This window comes from Doryrhamphus excisus, chromosome 15 (genome assembly GCF_030265055.1).
Source record: "Doryrhamphus excisus isolate RoL2022-K1 chromosome 15, RoL_Dexc_1.0, whole genome shotgun sequence".
NCBI lineage: Eukaryota > Metazoa > Chordata > Actinopteri > Syngnathiformes > Syngnathidae > Doryrhamphus > Doryrhamphus excisus.
The window spans coordinates 5,095,671-5,118,596 of NC_080480.1; the positions used below are offsets into that span (position 1 = coordinate 5,095,671).

General features: G+C 42.5%; 1 long non-coding RNA gene across 2 annotated transcripts; it reads right to left on the minus strand.

Annotated features, from left to right (window-relative positions):
- Positions 1-23: 23 nt before the first annotated feature.
- LOC131103021 (uncharacterized) lies at positions 24-21,142 on the minus strand. 2 transcript variants are annotated; one of them, XR_009119533.1, is made up of 6 exons: positions 21,057-21,142; positions 20,868-20,943; positions 20,622-20,726; positions 20,448-20,508; positions 20,060-20,193; positions 24-552 (listed from the first exon to the last, which is right to left on the minus strand). It is a non-coding gene; the product is annotated as an uncharacterized LOC131103021 (long non-coding RNA). The 2 variants fall into 2 exon arrangements; XR_009119534.1 differs by lacking the exon at positions 24-552 and adding an exon at positions 12,668-13,440.
- Between the last annotated feature and the right edge of the window lie 1,784 nt (positions 21,143-22,926).

Here is a 22,926-nt window from a genome sequence, read left to right on the forward strand (position 1 = left end):
ATATATTATTTGAAATACCTCAATCAATATGGCTCACTGGAATCTATAATTTAGTATAGTTTAGTATAGTTTAATGTGAACTAGCGGTGATGAGCAAAAGGTCGCCTCACAACAAGAACACAAGAGCTAAGCGCATTATCATGACCATGTCGTCATGTTGCTTCTTTAATGAGAAGATGACGTCAACACTGATGAGACTTTCCTTCATGTGGACCACGCTTGACTCATTCTTTTGGGGCTTTTTTGTGGTCCTTCCAAACCCGAGGACGAAATGAATTTGTTTCACACAGAGTAACCCTATGGCCATGTGACAAAAAGGACACAAAAAAAGTCCAAAATGTCTTGAACAACACGAAGTTGGGGACTGCATGCTTGCCTGACCAAACAGCAGGAGTAGCCTGATGAATGTTTCCAAGAGAGATCGGAAACGAGAGCAAATTTTTCTTTCCTTTTTTTCTCCAGACAGGCCTTTCCATGGGCAATTTTCCCAGGACGACCCCATTATTATTCCACAGGGACGTCTGCCCCCTTCGAGCCCGATGGGTGGTCTTTCTGAAGGCGAAAGGAAGAGGAAAAGAAAGGAAAAGGGTAAAAAACACACACACTGGAAAACAATAATATAGGTCTTTATGTAAGGTCAAAGGATGACTCTTTGTTGTGGTTTGATTCCGTGTGTATTTGTTTTTAAATGGACTTTGTAGTCTGTAACGTTCCCCCCAATAGGACACATCCAGCAGGAAGGAGGAAGCCTTGCTGGCATCAACGTGTTTCCGTGGAAACCTCACCCTTACCCCCCCCAAAAAAATGCACATTCATTCAAGCCGGGATGCATTTCCTTCATCGTTCCAGACTGAATCAGAAGACGAACACGAAACAGAAGCTGAAACTTCAGATTTGCTGCCCAGTGCCAAGGGGGCCGACCTGAACCCAGCCCGGGTGAAACCACCCCAACCCTCGTCGTCTTTGTGCGGCCATGTGTAAGAAACCTGGCACCGGTCCGAGGTCAGCGTCCCAAAATGATATTAGCATAATCCCATTAAGTGTGTCAGAGGCCTCGTGAGCAGACTGCGAGGAAGGTCGAGGAACGCTGCGACCAAAGAACACAAGAAACATGTCTTACCTTTAAACGCTTACCTAATAACAGCATTACGCCAAAACAAAAAAAAAATTCTATGAAACTTTATGGAGGGTTGCTGCACATTGCTGGAAATGATACATTACATTTTTTGCAGTTCACATACCCAAAATATTAGATTCCTGTCTGCCAAATGTCAAGTTACCCACTAACCAACAAACAAAAAATATTACTTGATTACAGAAATTTGTTTTCAAAACACTGAAAATGGGCGGCACTGCGGTCGAGTGGTTAGCGCGCAGACCTCACAAGCTAGGAGACCAGGGTTCAATTCCACTCTCAGCCATCTCTGTGTGGAGTTTGCATGTTCTCCCCGTGCATGCATGGGTTTTTTCCAGGTACTCCGGTTTCCTCCCACATTCCAAAAAACATACTTTGGCACGGGACAAAAAATTAATGAATTCATTCATTTTCTACCGCTTTTCCTCACGAGGGTCGCAGGGGGGTGCTGGAGCCTATCCCAGCTGTCTTCGGGCAAGAGGCGGGGTACACCCTGGACTGGTCGCCAGCCAATCACAGGGCACATATAGACAAACAACCATTCACACTCACATTCATACCTATGGACAATTTGGAGTCGCCAATTAACCTAGCATGTTTTTGGAATGTGGGAGGAAACCGGAGTACCCGGAGAAAACCCACGCATGCACGGGGAGAACATGCAAACTCCACACAGAGATGGCCGAGGGTGGGATTGAACCCTGGTAACCACTCGACCGCTGTGCCGCCCGGGACAAAAAAAAAATAATTAAAAAAAAACTGTATTATGGAAAGCAGGAAGTGAACAAATGTAACAGTTACTGATTGTAAAAGTACCAGATGGAGGGGTAGGATTTAATAAGCTTTGCTTCTTCCTACTCCTTTTGGACATGTGGAACTGTGAACTGATTATGTGATGCATTCAATTGTAATCTGATGCATGTTCAAATGAAATTAAACCATTAACATTACATTGCGTTTAAAGTCACCTTGAAAGTTACTGATTTTCTCCAAACCACAACATGAATGTTGCTGACTAAAAAACCTTAGCAGGAGTAAAAACAATCTAGTGTTGAATGGCTTCTCTGAGGTTTTGTGTGTTTGTGTCTGCACACATTCTTAGCTCATCATTATCTAGCATGTTTGGCCCATACTGGATAACAACATGTAAAACAATGAAGATATCGGGCTGGTCGCCAACAGTCAGCTAAGCTAACATTCCCACATCAGATAGGCGTGGCACCGAGTGTGCATGTGTGTGTGAGTCTGTGTGTTTGCCTTCTTTAAGGCACATTAGTTAGCATCAGTTCTCACAGTGACACGGAGAAGGCCAAACTGCAGACAAGTGACAGGGCCCACTTTGTCAAACATACCGGGGCCTCTGTTTGGTCATTCCATGTGCAGGACAACCAGTAGGACATAATCCTTTGCTCAAATAAGTTAATACCTCAACTAACACGTACAAGTTCATGGCCAAATACAAATTCCACAGTGACAGACACGGTCCAACCTGGCAGTAAAAACAATTAATTACACACACAGTGACTCACATGGAGTCTTGCACGAGTAAAAAGTTTTAGTGTTGTTGTTGATTTTGAAAACACAAGTTTTATGAGCTAGCAGGATTAAATCAACCCTTTTCTAAAAGTTTGAAGGCAAATGGTTGCGGTTTGTTGAATGGTTGAATAGTTAGCATTATAGCAGCATTACGCAAAAAAACGTTGTAGGGTGTTGGCACATGTCCTGATGAGGGACCCTCGGAGATTTGGTGGAAATGCAGGATTCGAGTCCGAATATTTCTGGAGTAGCCTACTCACAACAAAAGCACGGATGAAGAAAGACAACAGAAACTCTTCACTTCTTCGTTACGTTTCTGAGAACAATCTATCTTTTCAACATTTGCTCTTGCCGTTGAATCAAAGATGGTACGGTCCCATTGTCTTATGTCAACTAGGGCTGGGACGACGTGTCGACGTCATCCATGACCTCGACACAAAAAATACGTCCACGTCGATGTGCCTTCACTCAGAACTAGTGGTGGGCAAAGCCGTTCATTTCAGTGAACAGGATCATTCCGCTTCATTCAGTATAAAGATCCGTTCATTTCGGTCAATTGGTTGTTAGCCTGTGATGTCCCCCCGTGCATAGACCTGGTCGAGTCAGTCCGTTCACTCATGTTCACGTTCTTTACGACTCAACGGCTCACCAACTAGTGCTGTGTCGGTCATGAACAAAACGGCCCGGCGGACTGAACGGGTATTTTATGGGCGGTTCATTCGTTCATTCGCAAAAAAGAACTAGTTTATTTGACCCATTCGTTCACAAATGCCACACCACTACTCAGAATCAAAACACGGCGGCGGCCGCGGCAACAAGATGGCATATCACAAAAGCACGACTGCGATGCACCAGCACCTATTGAGGAAGCACCCATTCATATTTCATTTAGAAATATATATTTTTATTAACCTGTGCATGTGTTTGTGGTTTATGTTTTCAGGGACTAATCAGGGACCTTCAGGGATTAATCAATGCATCAAAAAACTATTTTCTAGATTAATCGATTACAGAAATAATCGTTCAACCCAGCCCTAATGTCAACCTCCGTGAATCAGGAAGTAGTCATCAAACACTTGGCTTAATGATTCAAACTTAATGATCTGCACACTTTTGTTTATGCTATTGGTGTTTGGCGCCTACGGTGTTGCTAACCACGCCCCATTCCCAGTATGTGCAACATGTGTTTGTCTCTGCCGTCTTTTCCTTGGGGATTGGACTTAGTGAAATATGGGTTCCGAGTGTCTCACGGTCATTGACCAACCTCCATACAGTAGTATAAGCACAAGTGTGGAAGCAGCACAAAACTTGCAGGCTTGCTTCTGAAGCATTCAGGTTTCATCAGAGAAAGTAGTTTCATGTGGTCATATTCCTGCATGTGTGTGTGTGTGTGTGTGTGTAGCCTCTAGGACATTAATTAGTTGCAGTTCATGTGTGTGTTTGGAGGGGGTTCGTGAGGGCTTGGCCTCGGTTCAGGTTTGTTCTGCTATGTGCCCCCATTATTTTCTCTGCAGGCAGTCCGCTTCGGTTCCAACAACCTCTGAAGCATCAGCATTTTTTTCCCCCTCTCCAAATCGTGTGCAGAAGGGAGAAAAGTTTGTAGGAAGGTCTTTCATTTGGTATTTTTATGTGTGTATCAGTTCAATTTTCATATCACAGAATACTTTGTAGCAATATAGTTGGGGAAGGTGTGGAGTGGTTGAATTTTGTTAAATCATAAATTATTAAGAAATAATAATTCATTCATTCATTTTCTGCCGGTTATCCTCACGAGGGTCGCGGGGGTGTTGGAGCCTATCCCAGCTGTCTTCGGGCGAGAGGCGGGGTACACTCTGGACTGGTCGCCAGCCAATCACAGGGCAACATTCACACTCGCATTCATACCTATGGACAATTTGGAGTCGGCAATTAACCTAGCATGCATGTTGTTGGAATAATTTTACTTTATTTTAGTTTTATTGTGTGTGAGATTCATTGTTGTACGCCCCCCCAAGTTACAAATTCATTCATTCATTAATTTTCTACCCCTTATCCTCACAAGGGTCATGGGTATGCTGGAGCCTATCCCAGCTGTCTTCGGGCAAGAGGCGGGGTACACCCTGGACTGGTTGCCAGCCAATCACAGGGCACATATAGACAAACAACCATTCACACTCACATTCATACCTTTGGACAATTTGGAGTGGCTAATTAACCTAGCATGTTTTTGGAATGTGGGAGGAAACCGGAGTACCCGGAGAAAACCCACGCATGCATGGGGAGAACATGCAAACTCCACACAGAGATGGCCGAGGGTGGGATTGAACTCGAGTCTCCTAGCTGTGAGGTATGGGTGCTAATCACTCACCCGCCGTGCAGCCCTATTAAGAAAGTATTTAGGAAAAATGTATTGCTAAGTAAATACCGATCCATGCCACAGGTCGACAAATTTCTGTGTTTTTTCACTAACTAAATTCCAGAGAGACGTCAGGAATCAAGCGACAGGATGTATAGTTCCAACTTCCAAAATATTCCTCTTAACTTCCCATTTTCACCCAGCTTCTGCCCCTGCAGGTGCACTGCAGAGACCCCAGGAAGAATTTCCCCATCCATTCTGTCACCATGGTAATAAAGTCCTTTGGCATTAGCCAACAGCCAGGGGGATGATCCCTGGGAAAAATCATGCCCTCTCCTGACGAAGGCTGTGAAAACTCCCAAATTCTCTCCCAGACGTGTCAACAAACATCACAGCGCAGGTTCAGCTCCACCAGAGCTCTTGTGCAAAGAGCCAAAGGCCCTGTTTGACACCTTGTTAAGGTTTTCCTGTCCTTCCCTCATGCCCTCTCCCACCCTTGCACGTTCACGCTTTTAGGCACTGACCCCTAAGATCCCAGCATCTCTCTCCCATTGCAACAATCTGGCACCATTTGGCCTCCAGATTTCTGTAAAGTTGTGTTGCGGGACAAACAGATATAGTAGGCATCTTAGCGGTGTGCAGGTTGTGTGTAATCTGCTAAAGTATTCCTGCAATAAGCATGACAAAAGAGTGCGAGATTGAGGAATGCATATCAATGAGGCGCATCAGCAGAGGATGAAAGGAGCCATTTTGCATCAAACACACACAAGTCGGTGAAATATGACAGTCCCGCAGTGAAGAAGCTTGGAGGGGTGCTGGGGAGGCCATATTGCAACAATCTTATCCTGTGGTCATTAATCGTATCCTGCTGTTTGTAGGCCGCCTCAGCGTCATGTCAAACACATTCTCGCTTGCCCGGTGGGCGCAGCACATAAAAAAAAAAAAAAAAAGCAGACTCCGAGAGCTCCTAGAGGACCGGATCATCTCAATCATTCAGACACAGACTTGCGGGGGTCACAGGGAGTCTAGTGATTCTTGTTGTCTGCTAGAGCACAGCTTTCCAATGGCGGTGTTAGGGTGCCATGTTTGGATCAAATTGTGCATTTGGTCTAATGTGAACGTGATTATCCATACCCAGTGTGCACCACCAAACAAGGAAACCAACACCACTTTAGAGATGGGTTTCGGTCCACTATGAATGCAAATTAATTCTGCAGTAGTTTGGTTCACTTGTGTTCAAAGGCGAAAGCTGTTAAAACGATGTTAAAATTATTTGTTTATGTGACAACGCCACTCTTAAAAGGTATATTTTAGATGTTATTCTTTAAATATAGTTCATATTTGAGCTGTCAATCAAGTCCTTACTTTGTTTTTACAGTACTGCCTTTGGTGCCATGACAGAAAAGTCAAGCCAACAGCACCAAAGTGTGCATCAAGTTTTTGGGTTTTTTTTTTTTTTTTTACACACTAAAACCTTGGGTTTTCCTCATGGATGGTGCAACCATGGCTGAGCTCCCGTGTCTTCAGAGGCAACTCCACATTAAGAGGAGCTAGCTGACTCAAGCATCTATTTGGGATGCCAACATCCAACAAGTATGAGCCTCAAGGGAGACTAAGGACACACTGGAAGGACTGGGTCTCACAGCAGGTCGGGCAAGACCTAAGGGTCCTCCCAAGAAAGCTGGAGAAGGTTTTTTTGTTTTGTTTATTTTTTAGCTAGAAATAACAGAATTTTAAATCATTTTAATTTCAGTTTTCAGTGGACAACAATGCTGATATTCATTTTCTACCGCTTATCCTCACGAGGGTCGCGGGCGTGCTGGAGCCTATCCCAGCTGTCTTCGGGAGAGAGGCGGTGTACACCCTGGACTGGTCGCCAGCCAATCACAGGGCACATATAGACAAACAACCATTCACACTCACATTCATACCTATGGACAATTTGGAGTCGCCAATTAACCTAGCATGTTTTTGGAATGTGGGAGGAAACCGGAGTACCCGGAGAAAACTCACGTATGCACGGGGAGAACATGCAAACTCCACACAGAGATGGCCGAGCGGAGAATCAAACCCAGGTCTTCCCGATCTCCTGACTGTGTGGCCTACATGCTAACCACTCCGATAAATTTAAATTGACAAAAATTTCATTGTATTAGAATATTAGCTTTAGTGCATCCTAATGAGAACTGTTGAATATATTGGTTTAAAATATTTTCACCACTGAAAAACCACCAATAAACTACACTACTCTAAACATTACTATTTAGTCGCAGATCTTTTTGTTGCAATTAGTGACCTTCCATCCATATTAAAATGTTCAGCATGCAGAAGTCCCTAAGCTTCAACCAAAGAACTCATTGACTTTTTAATAGTCAATGCTTGAACTCCTGAAAGTTTCATTTACGGTAAATACAAGGCCTTTTTGACAGCCTCACTATGTATTATCTTGTCAGGATCTTTGAGCAGCAGCTTGAAGCAGTCTTCTTCGGAATGATTGATGGGCTCTTCGACACATTTTCCGCATGCTCCTGAGACTCGGCTTGTCAAGAGTCGTCTCAGGTTTCTGGCATCGGCCATCAGTTCAGTTGCAGTACTGAGACTTCACGCAGGCAGAAATCGAAATATTTAGCAGCGATAATAATGTGGTCGTTTTTTTTTTTTTCATGTGTGTGTTTTTCTGCACGGTCTGAAACCAAAAGCGAGAGAAAGCGAAGGATATGAGAGCAGTGGGAAGCCTTTCCTCCCCTTCCTTGGTTGGGTCACCTTGGCACTTGTCAGTCATAATGACAAATGGCAGCGCCTGATGAAACACAAGGCTTACATCATCACTTCCCTAATGAGGCCGCTCACAGCAGGGGGGAGGCAAAGGGGGGGAGTAAGATGGGCAGCATGGACAGAAATAAAGAAAAAAAAAGGAGGAAATCGAGGGGCCCCCCTTTGACACCAAATACACTGTAAAGTGGACAAAAGTGTTGGGACACTTGGTTTCTATGTTTATTTGTCCAGTCATCCGGAAAAAAAAAATTTGTGAGGTCATCGGTCACATAACTCTGTTCAAGTTGATCCCAAAGGGGTCCACACCACACGCACGACTTTGTGGGCCTGCCTTCAAAGATATAGGTAATAGCATGGAATTAATACAAAGACCAAATGTATTGATAAGGTGCATGCTCTAATTCGGGAACTAGCCTTGATTTATGAATTAATCAATCCAACCCTAACCCAAACTCCTAAACTCCAACAATATATTAACTGTAAACCCAAAAACCTAATCTCTTAGCGGATGCTAACCAGCAACCCAACACTAAACTTGAACACAACTAATCCTTAATCTTAGCCATTCAGCAATCACAACCATAAACCCATAATGCCAACAAAACAAAACGACCCAACATCCTAGATTGTGCAGGTGTACCTCGTCTTTTTTGTTATTGCGTGCAAGCCTTAAAGTGACAGTGACAGCACAAACAGAAGCCCAATGGACCCTCCATCCAATAAAGCCACACTCGTTCCAATTGAATTAGTTCATTTGTGGCCAATAAATGACTGCGAGGCGTTGGCAATGCCTTGACAGAACCTTTGACCCATTAGGGTACGGGGGGGGTTGATGGATTAGGCCCATGTTGGGCCGACTCAGCTGGACATCCAACAGAGACCCCCCCCCCCCATTCATCACAGTCCAGACTGAAGTGGAGCAGGCCTCCAGATGGGTAGCATTGTAGCTGGGCCACCCGAGCAGACATCTGGAGGAATCGGGTCCACCTGTGTCCTCCTGTATTGCAATGTCCAACCACTCCAGAATCAGAGACCGAAGGTACGCTGGCACCCATCAGCCATCGTGTCGAGGGAGCGCTGAGGCGTAACACGGGGATTTAATTGGTGGTGCAAGGACTAATTGTACAGCCAGGGCAGCTGCTAATGAGTTAATTCCAGACTGCTCATCCATGATGAGAAGAAACAAGTTGTCAACGCGGTAATTACGCTGCTGCTCATTAACCTCTGAGCCTCAGGACACAGAAGAACCGCTTGATTCAGATGATAATGTTTATCTTTTTAGCTGTACTGGGGTGTACGTAGTCCTGGTAAGGCAATGATTACCATGCTGGTAAGAGCGGTGGAACTTAAAAGTGGAAAATTAGCCAATCAGGGGCTTTTTTTGTAATTTAATCCAAGGCCAAGTGTCATTATTGCACCATGGGGGTGTCTCTTCGCCAAACAACCACTGACGTCATTGTGCATACTGAAAACTTGTGTTGGTAGAACCCATTCCTGACATCCATGAAGCCATTCGTTCATGTATTTCAGTTTAAGCGGATCTCAGTCCTGGTCGCGAGGGCAGCACTCAGTGACATCCAGACCTCCTGGTCCTCATTTTCCAATTCCACTGGAAGGACTTTAAGGTGTTCCCAGGTCAGCTGTGAGACATGATCCCTCCTCGGTCTGCCCTGTGGCCTTCTCCTGACTGGGCATGGGGTGTTCTATGAACAACTCAGTGCCACCATCCTTGCATATGAAATGTAATGGTTTTTGTAAACAATTGAAAATAAAACAGTAGATTTTCACAGAGTCAGAGGCATATAAATTGATCCTGATTCAAATTTGCCAATAATAGGTATTCATATATTAACAGAAATGGGACTTCTGGTTAAGTTATTGAAAATAAAATTGTTGCTGTATGGATATGGGTCGGGGGCCAAAGTACTCGCCTCGCCCCCAGGTGCTGGCAGCCCACACTACGCCACTGTAAGTGTGCAGGAGGGGCTGACAGTGTGAACGTTTATTAGTCTTAAATTGAAGCTGAGCAACCGTTTTCAAAGCCAACCCGGGGGAGGCTCCGGTAAGCGCTTGGCAGGTCGCAAGCCATGTTGACAGATCAGAATGTATTTTCAGGGAGGGGCTATTTGGTGGGGTTGAGGGCGGTGGTGGAAGGAGTCAGGGGAAATATATATGTAATCCTGTGACCCCACTATGACAGGCATCACGCTGCTCTCTAGGCACTGATGTCTTCCATATGGAGCCAGGAATGGTCAGCGCGTGTTTACATGAGCTGAGCTCCGCATATGTGGTCCTGGGACGGGCTGTGGTTCTCTGCAGCCAAGCCAGATGAAAGATGCTTGAGCAATCAAGGCAACCCCCTGCTGAAGATCCATTAACACAAGCTGCATAGTGGCACCAAGCAGAGCTCCAACCTGCCAAAAACACTCCTCGTGCAATCCATGTGCAAACACTGAAAAACCTTCATGATTACACATATTATACCAATATTGGAGGCGACTGAAGTCCAAGGCCAAGTCAACACTTTTACCTGGCAGCCTCTGAGAAGTAGCATTTGTGGATATCAAAAATAATTTAATATATGTTTGCTTCTGCCATATTGAGGCGTCATGTTCAACTTCTTGTCAACCCTGTATTGAGAAGCCTTGACAATCATTGGTCATCATGAGAAATTTTACATTTTCTCAAAAAATGACCCCTGGGAAGCATAGCTGCTTGAAAAAAATTGTGAAAACCATCTTGTTCAAATCTGCTAAGCTAACTTCAGTTATGTTTCAAATACATACATAAGTATGTGGAATCAAACCATGAAATGGATGGAGTAAGACCCTCAAACAATGTATAACGATGAGCGAATTCAAGAAACAATACAAGCAGTTGATGTTTGCTAAATACAAGGATGAATAGTCTTGAACCAGTCATGATGTGCTGTATATATCACTATATTGACACTTACTATAGTACACATTATGTCATTGGATGGTCATATCACCTCGTATGTACTTCGGTAGGTGACAAAAAATAAATTAAAAAAATGAAAATAAAAAAAAAAAACTTAAACTACATTAGGAAAGCAGGAAGTGAACAAATATAACAGTTACTGATTGTAAAAGTACCAGATGGAGGGGTAGGATTTAATAAGCTTTGCTTCTTCATACTCCTTTTGGATATGTGGAACTGTGAACTGATTATGGGATGCATTCAATTGTAATCTGATGCATGTTCAAATGAAATAAAACCATTACATTGATTTTTAGTTGCAACTCTAAAGAGTAAGCAGATTCTGAAGTCAGAAGAAAACTCCAGAAAATCTGTCTTTTGGGGAGTAGGGTCGGTCCCAACTGTGGAAGGCATACTACTCTGGATGTGTACAACAAAAACAACAAAATGCCCTATAGAGTACATCAGCACAGTATTGAATCCTCAACAAGTGAAAAAACTAACCAAAACATGTATTGTTGCATCTGTGCGTTTGTTAGTTCCAGAGAATCAGCTTTTCTTTCTGAACCAATCAAGAGACAGCGTTACGTCTAGCTCCACCCTCCACCAGCATACCAGGCATACCGCGATGACTGATAGCACAACACAGGTTTCTGTTGACTATTTTGAGACCCATACACAATGAACCCATAAGTGATGGTTAATACCATCCATCCAAGTAATGCAAATGTTGGTTCTTCAGTAGTGAAGCAGAAGCAATGATTGACCTGTGGCCTATTACCGACCTGTCCAAGTACTACCTACTGTCTTCCTGATAGCCCCTCTTGAATGAAAGCATCAAATAACCCTGAGAGTATAAACCCCTCAGTGGATGTTTGGACAAAAGGGGGCTCCCCCTGTAGTCTACTTAAATAACCACTTCCCCTGGAATGAAAACAGATCCCTTATAGGACACTGGTATTCCTTCCCCAACTGGCTGTATTTGGGATTTCGGCTTAGCGACTGGCGCTGTGATGGAAGACTTGCCCCGTCCCTGTTGACTCAGTGATGGAAGTCAGTGGCTGAACTTGGGGCTTGTCTCACGAGGGATCAGGACCTACCCCCCTACTATTCCTCGGTAATGACAACCAGCCCCTGACATTCTTCAAAAGTCTCTGGTTATTAAGAAAAACAAACAAGGACATGAGACGCGGCGCTCACAAATACCGTCCTGAAGCCATCTGGAGGATTATTTGTGCAACTCAATCGTCTCTATTTGGAGATTGAATGAGGTTGTGATGATTTGGATGTACGGTACTTTTAAACATCTTGTCTAGGCAGAACGTGGGTCTACATGACAGAACTTCCGTCACATTGCAGAACGAAAGACACACAATTATTCTTCAGGGGTGGGATGCAGAGCTCCCGCCACCCCCTTGCCGTGCCTCTATGAGGCCTCCCGTACCTTGCCTCACATCATTGCCCTGCTAAACGCTGACAATTGGTGACAAATGACCTGCAAACTGTGCGCCTGTTGCCCCGAGAGACCATGGCAGGCTGGTGGGAGTGGGATCAGGGAGGGAGGGGAGTCGCCGCAAGGCACAGGTGCCTGAAATCAGCATGGATCCAACCTCTGATTGGAGCTGACAGCAGCAGAGCAACAGAGTGTGGGAGTCCGCTGGGTGCCACCCACAGCTCAATTAAATGATGGAGGGTCACGGAAGAGTGGAAGAGTACTGGAGAGGTCAATAGGAGGAAAACAATGGTCATACCCTATGCATTTTATAATTGCATAATATTACATCTTTAATATGGTAATATTGAGACGTTTTTTTCTCAAATAATTGAAAGTTTAGTCTCATAGATTACTTTTTTCTTGTAATATTGTGACTTTATTCTTGTAAAATTACATTGCAAACCTTGTAAAATTTTCTAGGATATTATGATTTGGCATTTTTTGCAAATTGCGACTTCTTTCTTGTAAAATCCCAACTTTTTATACAGTGTTGAAATGGACATTTCAAGCGATTACATCGGTTTTAATTCAGGCCCAATTAAATTCACACAGGACAACAAATGTTGATCACCTAGAGTGACATTCCCACCCGCTCCAATTCGCTATTTAAAGGGGAGGAAACGAAAGTTGGGTGCATTCCCACCCTGTAGTGAAGGACCTTCCCACATATGACAGTACAAATTAATGAAGATTCCAGACAATCCCGCTCCCTTCACGCGACAAAAGGTTTTTACCCCCCGGTCTGGGCAGGCAATTAAAGTATGTACATGGAGCGTGCACGACTGCATGTGTGCACACTTATCTGCGTTGATATCAGCACCTTGCACCACATGTAATAAACTTCCTGCATTAACATTAGCATGTCACACGAACACTGTAAATATATTCATGCTAGCTACATGTGTGTAGGGGAAAGTGTGTTTGTGTATGGAAGGAGGGGGTTGTGGGGGGGGGGGCACGGGTGGGAGATTTGGGGAGCAATCAGCTGTGTGCAAGTTGCCGTCTTTGAGGGGCGGCGGGGGTGCACGTCGACCCCGCGTGTGGGAACCCCGCGCTCCTCACTTCTCATACATTGTTCTTGCTCTCCTCCAAACCGTTAATGCCACAAAAGATGCTCGGGCCTATTGTGGCACTCGGGACAGCTGAGGGGAGGGGCGGGCGGGTTTGCGGCTAAGGGGGCGGAGGCTGGCGGCAGGGGGAGGGCTCTGAACTTGACTGGATCCGCTGTGTGCGAATGGACAAACGGATGCAGAAAAAAGACAAAATGTCATTACAATAACTTCATCTGATTGACTTATTATAATCACAGCTAAGAGGTCGTTAGCGCTGGAATTTTTTGTGTGTAACATTGATATGTGAATGGACCAACAGACAACCGTGAATAGAATGATTTCATTTGATTGACTCATGATAATCATAGTACAACATCCATATCTATGTAATTTGTATGCGAATGGACAAACGGATGCAAGACGCGACAAAACAAAGGTTATGGTACTTTCTGTTATACGGTACAATAATTGTAACTCATAGTAGCCTTAGCACGATGAGAGGTTCTGATTTCTGGTTTATATGTAAATGGACAAAAACATGTGTGACCTGAAAAACAAATGCCAATTACTAGTAATTATCTACGGGATCCCAGACACTTACTGCATTTGACAAAGTTGACAATTTCTACATGTTTGTGTTGCTTTACATATCTTATGTTTGTATGAGCGCGCAGACCTCACAGCTAGGAGACCAGGGTTCAATTCCACCCTCGGCCATCTCTGTGTGGAGTTTGCATGTTCTCCCCCGTGCATGCATGGGTTTTTTCCAGGTACTCCGGTTTCCTCCCACATTCCAAAAACATGCTAGGTTAATTGGCAACTCCAAATTGTCCATAGGTATGAATGTGAGTGTGAATGGTTGTTTGTCTATATGTGCCCTGTGATTGGCTGGCCACCAGTACAGGGTGTACCCCGCCTCTCGCCTGAAGACAGAATGGAGAAAAAAAAATGTTGAGTTAGTTTTAGTTTAGTTATTATTCGTTTTTAATACAGAAACTCTGATTCAGTGAGTACTGTAGTTTTACTGTAGTACTGGTATGATTGGTGCTCTACTTTATTATTATTTTTTTAAAGAAGTTTCAAAAACCCTCACATCTCTTCTCGGCCACTTAGCCCCCCGCCCTCTCCCCTTAAGAGGATGTGTTCTGGCCAGATTGGGAGGGGATGGGGGGGGGGGGGGGGGGGGTTGATGCTTAAAACACAAAAGAGTTAAACCAACTCAAGGTCTCTCCTCCAGTGGCTGATGGCGAATCTGAGAACCTGTGAGGAGGGTTGAGGTGATGTTACATTTTCATTGGATTTGGGATGACAAACGAGCCACCAATGGTAAGGGCCCCCGCGTGGCATTGTGATGTAAATCCTGATTATTTTCTTTAATTAAAACATTGGAGAGGGGGGGGCGGAGCTGACACCGGCAGATCTGAGACAAGGATTCTCACGTCTGTCCCAGACTGGAGAACTGGGGCTCTGGGGGATTTGGCTGGTTTGCGTCGGAGGGATTGAGGCTGATCCTTAGAATGTGTGACACAGGTAGTTTATATTCCACTGGAACACTTTCTTCCATCTGTCGGAATCGGAATTGACTATCCATTTATGATCAATACATTAACTAAACGCTCCTTGTAAGGCATTAACGCTAATACCTGGAAAAAGTAGCGCACAACATCTGTAAAGGTCGTCTGTAACTCCAGGGTGCAAAATTAGCGTAGCTTCCGATTGTTCCTGTCCTGTTCCCTCCAGATGAAGCGCACCACAAACAAAAAAAGGCAGGCAGGAAAAACACTGAACGCTGGGACCCTCAGGATCTGTTTTGTTTGTCCTTGCCATGCTTGTGGGATTCATGGGACCGCTGTGTGCGATCCCTGTGTGGCTGGAGACCAGATGTGGTCCCAAGCTGACTGTGTGCTCCAGAGGAGGACGGTGCAGAACTCCACTGAGTGCACACAGTAGCAAGTTAGAACCTTCCTCGAGGACATATACGGAATATGTAATTAGGTCCTGGGGCAAGACTTTCTTACATGACATTTGTATGTTGGAGTAAAGTCAGCCTGCACATTTACTCGCTACTCACACTGCTGTCTGTAAAAATCAGGAAAACTAAAACATAAACAGTACAGTGAAACCTTGGTTAGAGTCATTAATCCGTTCCAGATGGTCCAATTCGATCAATGTTTCACATCAGAAATAACGTTAATCTAATAAATGTGTCGGAGAAAGTCACATTTTTAAATGCATGGAAATAACTGAAAGATAAATCAACATATTAAGGTTACTTTTTAATTCACTGAAGACATGATTGTTGACAAAGACACAGTGTGGCAGCAAGATCAACACAGACGCCACCTTTGTATTTTATTTCATTCATTCATTCATTTTCTACCGCTTTTTCCTCACAAGGGGGGAGGGTGCTGGAGCCTATCCCAGCTGTCTTTGGGCGAGAGGCGGGGTACACCCTGGACTGGTGGCCAGCCAATCACAGGGCACATATAGACAAACAACCATTCACACTCACATTCATACCTATGGACAATTTGGAGTCGCTAATTAACCTAGCATGTTTTTGGAATGTGGGAGGAAACTGGAGTACCCGGAGAAAACCCAGAGATGGTCAAGAGTGGAATTGAACTCGGGTCTCCTAGCTGTGAGGCCTGCGCGCTAACCACTTGTTCACCGTGCAGCCTGGTTTAAGTTATATTCATTCATTTTCTATCGCTTATACTCACAAGGGTCGCAGGGGGTGCTGGAGCCTATCCCAGCTGTCTTCAGGGCGAGAGGCAGGGTACACCCTGGACTGGTGGCCAGGCAATCACAGGGCACATATAGACAAACAACCATTCACACTCACATTCATACCTATGGACAATTTGGAGTCGCTAATTAACCTAGCATGTTTTTGGAATGTGGGAGGAAACCGGAGTACCCAGAGAAAACCCATGCATGCACGGGGAGAACATGCAAACTCCACACAGAGATGGCCGAGGGTGGAATTGAACCCTGGTCTCCTAGCTGTGAGGTCTCTCAATTGTGTTTCTTACCTCAAGTCTCTGCTTTTTGTATTGATCACATCTGCAATAAAGTGCTATAGTTATGATGAAAAAGGTGAGAAACAGAATTCAGGAAATAAGTCACTGCAAAACAGGAAGTTGTTGTCTGTGCTGATCATGCACCGAGCAGACGGAGTGATGTCACGGGGGTCTCTGGCAAAAGGTTTTAACAAAATGCGTGCCATAAAATACGCAAAACAAAGCTAAATTCAGTATAAATCTTCAATGGGAAAACATGCTAACCAGGTTGCATGCTAACCCTGTTTACAAACATTTACATAATTGCTCATAATGCAATGTACCATTCTTGCTGCAGGTGATACATCGGCATAGGTGCAATGATTTATGAGGAGAGAAGAGCAGGAGGGGGTGGGGAAGAGTGTGGCAACCATGAGAACTTTTTTTTTTTTTTAACCGCCACCCCCCCTTCCTCTTCTGCGCTCTCTATTTTGGCGTAGTTGCACTGCTCTCCAGGATGGCTGCCCCCCTGCAGCTTAAGCCTCTGTCTCTTTTTGTCCCCAGCACAACAGCCTGTGGCATTCCATGGCAGCAAATCTGGCTGTGCTGTCACATGGGAGAGATTAGCCAAACTAAGACCTCAATAGAATGCTCACTTTACTCGCCTCCGCGCCCAAACACCCCGGCGCACCCAATTTAACCGTTCCCTGTCTAGACAGGAGTGCAAAGCGATTATTATTGGTGTTATTAAGACTTATATGCAATGCTCTTTTGGGTATTGTCACATTCCCGGAGGTGGACATGCGCTGCCCAGAAACGAGCCTCACTTCCTGCTGCCAGTGACACTTCCTGGTTGGGCGTGTCAGCGTTGCCACAGTGGATTACCGAGTATTTCTTATTCATTTTTATTAGTAGCATGTGCTTTCTTGTGCCCACTAGCACCTCCGCTCCAGTGCCCCCACCCCAAAAAAAAAAATCTTGATGTGGCTGTCAGAGGAAGATGTTCCAGGCACAGAACTGGGATGAACTGGGACAGGGACGGGGGGGAACTTAGGGGAGATGTGGGGTGGTGGGAGACATCTGAGTGCATTTATAGACAAAAATGGAAAAACACATATGGTTCATGTTTGGACCATGTCCGAATTATACCAATCCCCCCCCCCCCACACACACACACATATACTTTTTATGCAACCCCTCCAGCCTCATTTGCATATGTATTCATGATTAGATTTACCAGATATATTCCCTGCTCATGTTCTTAAATGGGTTTATAGTTAATGCACTGACTGATTAAAATGATTATAGATTATTTTAAAAAACAGACCATTTTAATGTAAAACACTGGACCTGTTATTGATTATTAATGACATAATATTTTTGTAGAAAGTTGACAATAATGGCATGTAATGGTGTTAAAAAGGCCGCTCATATAAATGTATAACCATCTTGTGATGTTATTAAACATTTGATTACATAAGTACATTATTGATTGACTTACTTACATTGAATCAGAAGTCAAGGTACCAAGCAGAAATTCCAGTATACAACTACAGTAATCCCTTGTTGATTACTCATCACCTTAGTGGGGGAGAAGGACCAAAAAAAAAAAAAAAAAAACGAACCACTTCCACACAGAATGAGAGGAGAATCTTTTTCCACTCAGTCAGCAATGATAATACCAATTTTTGCACAAAAAAACAGACTTATATTCAATCAAGACAGCCAAAATGTCCTAGTCAGGGACCGAACCAAAGTGGAACCGGGGGCAAGATTCTATATGGCACCCCCCTCCATCGCCGATTTACCTTCATCTTGTATTGTCGGTTGACCCACTTCTTTTGGGTAACATGGAAAACAGCCATTAGAGATAAGGATTCATCCTAATGCAATAGGATTATTATTCAGAAAGAATAAAATATGTTCAAGTCCATGCCCCCCCCCCCAACCCATGTGCAGCTCTCTTGTACCGCAATGAAGTCAGCGCTTGGCCCTGAGAGAAGACACATGGATGCTGCCTGAGATGTTGCGAGCGCTTCCTGCCATCCTTCCCATTTTCCACGCACACGCTCGCCAGTGCGACTCTCTGCGTTGTTTCCGGTATGACGGGCTAATATTAGCGGTAAAAGCTAAACAACAGATTGTTGTTGTTGTTGTTGAGCTCAAGGAGCCGTTGCACAAAGAACAATCCAGCTGTCCCATGTGGTAGCCTTTTGGCTAATAGCTCCCGAGAATTAGTATTCATGAAGCGGGCTCCTCTTCCCTCTTGCTTGTTTGCTCGCCGCTGTGTTCTCACCATAAATTTTGGGTCTTGCGGAAGAGTGAAAGGTTAAAGTACCTTGTGTTTTTCTTTACTTTTATCATCATGCATGCTTTTATGTTTATGTATTTTAAGTGGATATTGTTTTTAAAGACTACACACCCAGTGACTAAATAATGTTAATTAAACAAAGGTGTAAATTGGTATTTTATGGTATTTTGTTCATTCAATACAGCTTACAGATACTATTAAAATTAATCCCATTATTGGGATTCAGTGTGTGCCTCCCTGGATTGTGAATTTTAACTACTGCTTTTTTTCCTGAGAACACAGGTGGAATCCTCATCACCGGTCGAGTAATTGCACAACCATGACTCAGAAAAAGCACCTTTCGGGTCACCAGTGGGTTCCTTATAAAAACAGAACATATAGAGTCCAACGGCGGTACACCAGAACGCCCAGAATGGCTGGTGAAAAATAGGGATGAAAACATCTGATGGCGATATCAATCATGTGATTGAGATTCAATGTATTGCAGACATGAAATATCCTTTCTGTCAAATGCCAGCAACTTCTGAATTGATATAAATTCTAATTATTAAATTGTCATGCCATACAGCCTAGGTCGCAGCCGGTCGTACGGGTTCCTACGGCCAGTCTTTGTGCAAAAAATGCAAGAACACTAAAATAACAGCTAAAATAATGCACAAAACTAAAAATAAACAATTACCTAAAAATGTCATCCAACACTTATCTACAAGAGAGAGGAGAAATATGATCTCAGGGAAGAACTACATTTGAAACACTTATATGCTAGGACTACGTTAAAAAGCCATAGCATTTCAGTATGTGGAATCAAACTATGGAATGGATTGAGTAAGGAACTCAAACAATGCACAACGATGAGCCAATTCAAGAAACAATACAAGCAGTTGATGTTTGCTAAATACAAGGATGAAGAGTCTTGAACCAGTCATGATGTGCTATATATATCACTATATTGACACTTACTATGGTACACATTATGTCATTGGATGGTCATATCACCTTGTACTTTGGTACGGGACAAAAAATAAAAATAAATAAATAAAATTAATAAAATTAAGTTACATTTTTTTAATTAAATAAAATTAAAATAAATTAAAATTATATTAAGACAGCAGGAAGTAAACAAATGTAACAGTTACTGATTGTAAAAGTACCAGATGGAGGGGTAGGATTTAATAAGCTTTGCTTCTTCCTACTCCTTTTGGACATGTGGAACTGTAAACTGATTATGGGATGCATTCAATTGTAATCTGATGCATGTTCAAATGAAATAAAACCATTACCATTACAATGCAGCAATTTGGGAAACGCCACAAATCACGTGGCCAAAGTCGTGCGTCTGATGGTGACCTAGACTTTAATCTAATCTGTTTGCTACGTGTCGTTACGTCACCATGATGCAGTTTACCATCAAACCCAATGAATTGGGATGGAGGTCTCCATTTCACAATACCGCTCTTGTGCTGTGAAAGTCCACTTACCTATCATCTGTGTCTTCGAACAACTTCAAGCTGTCGCAATCGCAGGGGCCAAGGAACTTTCCGGCATCATTTTCTTTAATGCAGTAGACGTAAGGTCTCATGCCAGGTATCGGCTTCCACTTTCCGCCATCGGCCTACAAAGTGACACAATGCTTGGAATCAGTTTTACATGCACTGCCTGGTCTTGGTTTTATGGCTTCACAGGATGAAAACGGAGCTCTGCCTCAATAACGTGGTAGCCCTCGGGCGGCTGGATTAGAATATATGAGATTATATCATATTCCTGCATGAGGAAGCAACAGGCAGGGCTGGAAACAATACTGTAACAGTGTAAAAGTTACAGTATTTTACAAGTGTAAAAGTGATTCCTGAGCACTGTTAACCATACCTAATTATGCACATGGTACGTGTAGCGTTTTCAGTGAAGATGCTGGTGACATTTGCAGCGCCTAAATGACAGAAAATAAACTCCATCTCAACACAGATAGCTGACACAATCAAATTTTAGCAAAACATTAATAACCAAACTTATATGAACAAACAATAATATAATGAAACTTACTGCATTCCAACTTGAATAATTCAACGTGGGCGGCTGCTAATGACGCCAGGAGGCTGCGATTTTTTCACTGGTTTAAAAACCGGAAGCACACCGGAGGTATGGCGTCTGAAACCGGAAGTACATTTTAATAATTCTATTTTTAAAATACAAACTTAAATAAAACACCAATAATTCCTCTAAACAACTTCTAATCGTTTTTAAGCAACGTTGAGTGGAAAAGTGATTCATGAGCACTGTTGACCATACCTAATCATACACATGGTATGTGTAGCGTTTTCAGTGAAGATGCTGGTGACAACGAGTTGGACTTTCAATGCAGCGTCTAAATGACAGAAAATAAACTCCATCTCAACACAGATAGCTGACTCGATCACATTTTAGCAAAGCATTCATAACCAAACTTATATGAACAAACAATAATATAATGAAACTTACTGCATTCCTACTTGAACAATTCAACATGGACGGCTGCCAATGACGCCAGGAGGCAGCGATTTTTTCACTGGTTTAAAAACCGGAAGCACACCGGAAGAATGTCGTCTGAAACCGGAAGTACATTTTAATAATTAAATTTTTAAAATACAAACTAAAATAAACAACCAATAATTGCTCTAAACAACTTCTAATCGTTTTTTAGCAACGTAGAACTCATTTAATTCAAGAAATGCCTTTAGGGCAATTATTTTCTTTATTGAGAAACTGATAATATCCATGTATTTATCTGTATTGTACAGGTTGAGCTCAAAACTGAACATTTTGAAAGCGAAATCAAGAGTCAGATTACAAATGACTAATTCATGCAGTCAGGCCTGCAGTAATATTGCCTCTCACGCCCCGCCTGACAGTTAACCATGCCCCCCTGGGGGGGGGGCGAAGTCATAGAAATAGACTAACCCGATCCAGACCACAAACATTTGGCATTTATTCCGTGTTCAGGCAATGTTTGAAGTAACATTTTAGCATTATAAACAAATCATCAATTCTAAATAAATCATACAAGTGTAAAAACATGTTCTTTATTAACAGGAACATTTGTGTCATTTTCTTACATTGTACTAATCTAATACTGATTCTATGGTTATCATAATAAACTTGTATTTCCCCATCACCGGTACCCTTTTGTGGTGGCATCACGAAATTTTTTTTTAAAAAAGCCAAAGAAAAAATGTAAAACACGTGCAGTGATCATTGCTGCGGTGCTGATGTCTGTTTTTCATTCTTGTGATTTATTGTTTTGATGAGATTGCGCACTAAGGGGATTTGAATGGCAGGATAATCAAACAGCCAAGTTCCAATAAATGTAACACTCCCCAGACTCCCATGAATAAACAACATGGAATATTACACATATAAATCACATAAGTGGCTCATTAAGTGGAATTAATTGTGATGACAGCCCACTTCTTCCTCTGTATTATTTGGACTTTTTTTTGGCAGAAAAATAATGCAGGGACAAATAAACAAACAAATCATGATGTGTTGAGATGAGCATCATGCACACATTTCCCAGCATTTCCTAGCAAGTGATATAAGCTTCTGAGAAAGAGACTGACTGACAAGTGTGATAGATCCAATTGTCACAGGCGACATTTCACCTTTTTGAAACTTACATAACACCAATTTGGAGTCAAACACGCTAATAAAGAAATGTGACGTCTCATTTTCTCCACCGTTAACTACTTCCTTCTTCCTTTCTTTTTTAAATGTCTTCCTGCTGTTATTTTCCTTTTCATTCATTACTATTTACATAATCTGCTCTTTCAATTCTTTACATTTTTATTCTTACATTATTATTTTTGTAATATTATTTACTACTTTTATTTTAATGTTATTTATGTGCGTTATTATTTATCATTATTGATAATCTACTTTCTACCAGTCACGTTTATATATCTTTTCCATCAATTAAATATAAAAAATAAAATAGTATTAATTTATTATTATTATTAAGATAATATTATTTGCAATTATTTTAATGTTATATATTTTTTACTTAACATTATCTATTTGATTGATTATATTTCTATTTTTCATTAATTATTTTTGAGTATAATTTAGGAGTTCCAAAAAATCCACTTTCCTGGGGGGGGGGGGGGGGGGGGGGGGGGCGGAATGAAAAAAGCTAAAGAAATAATAATAATTAAAAATAAAATAGTATTAATTTATTATTATTATTATTAAAATAATATTATTTGTAATTATTTTAATCTTATATTTTTTTAGTTAACATTATCGTAAATTAGATTCATTATATTTCTATTTTTCATTATTATTATTTCATTATTTCATTATTTCTTTTTGAGTG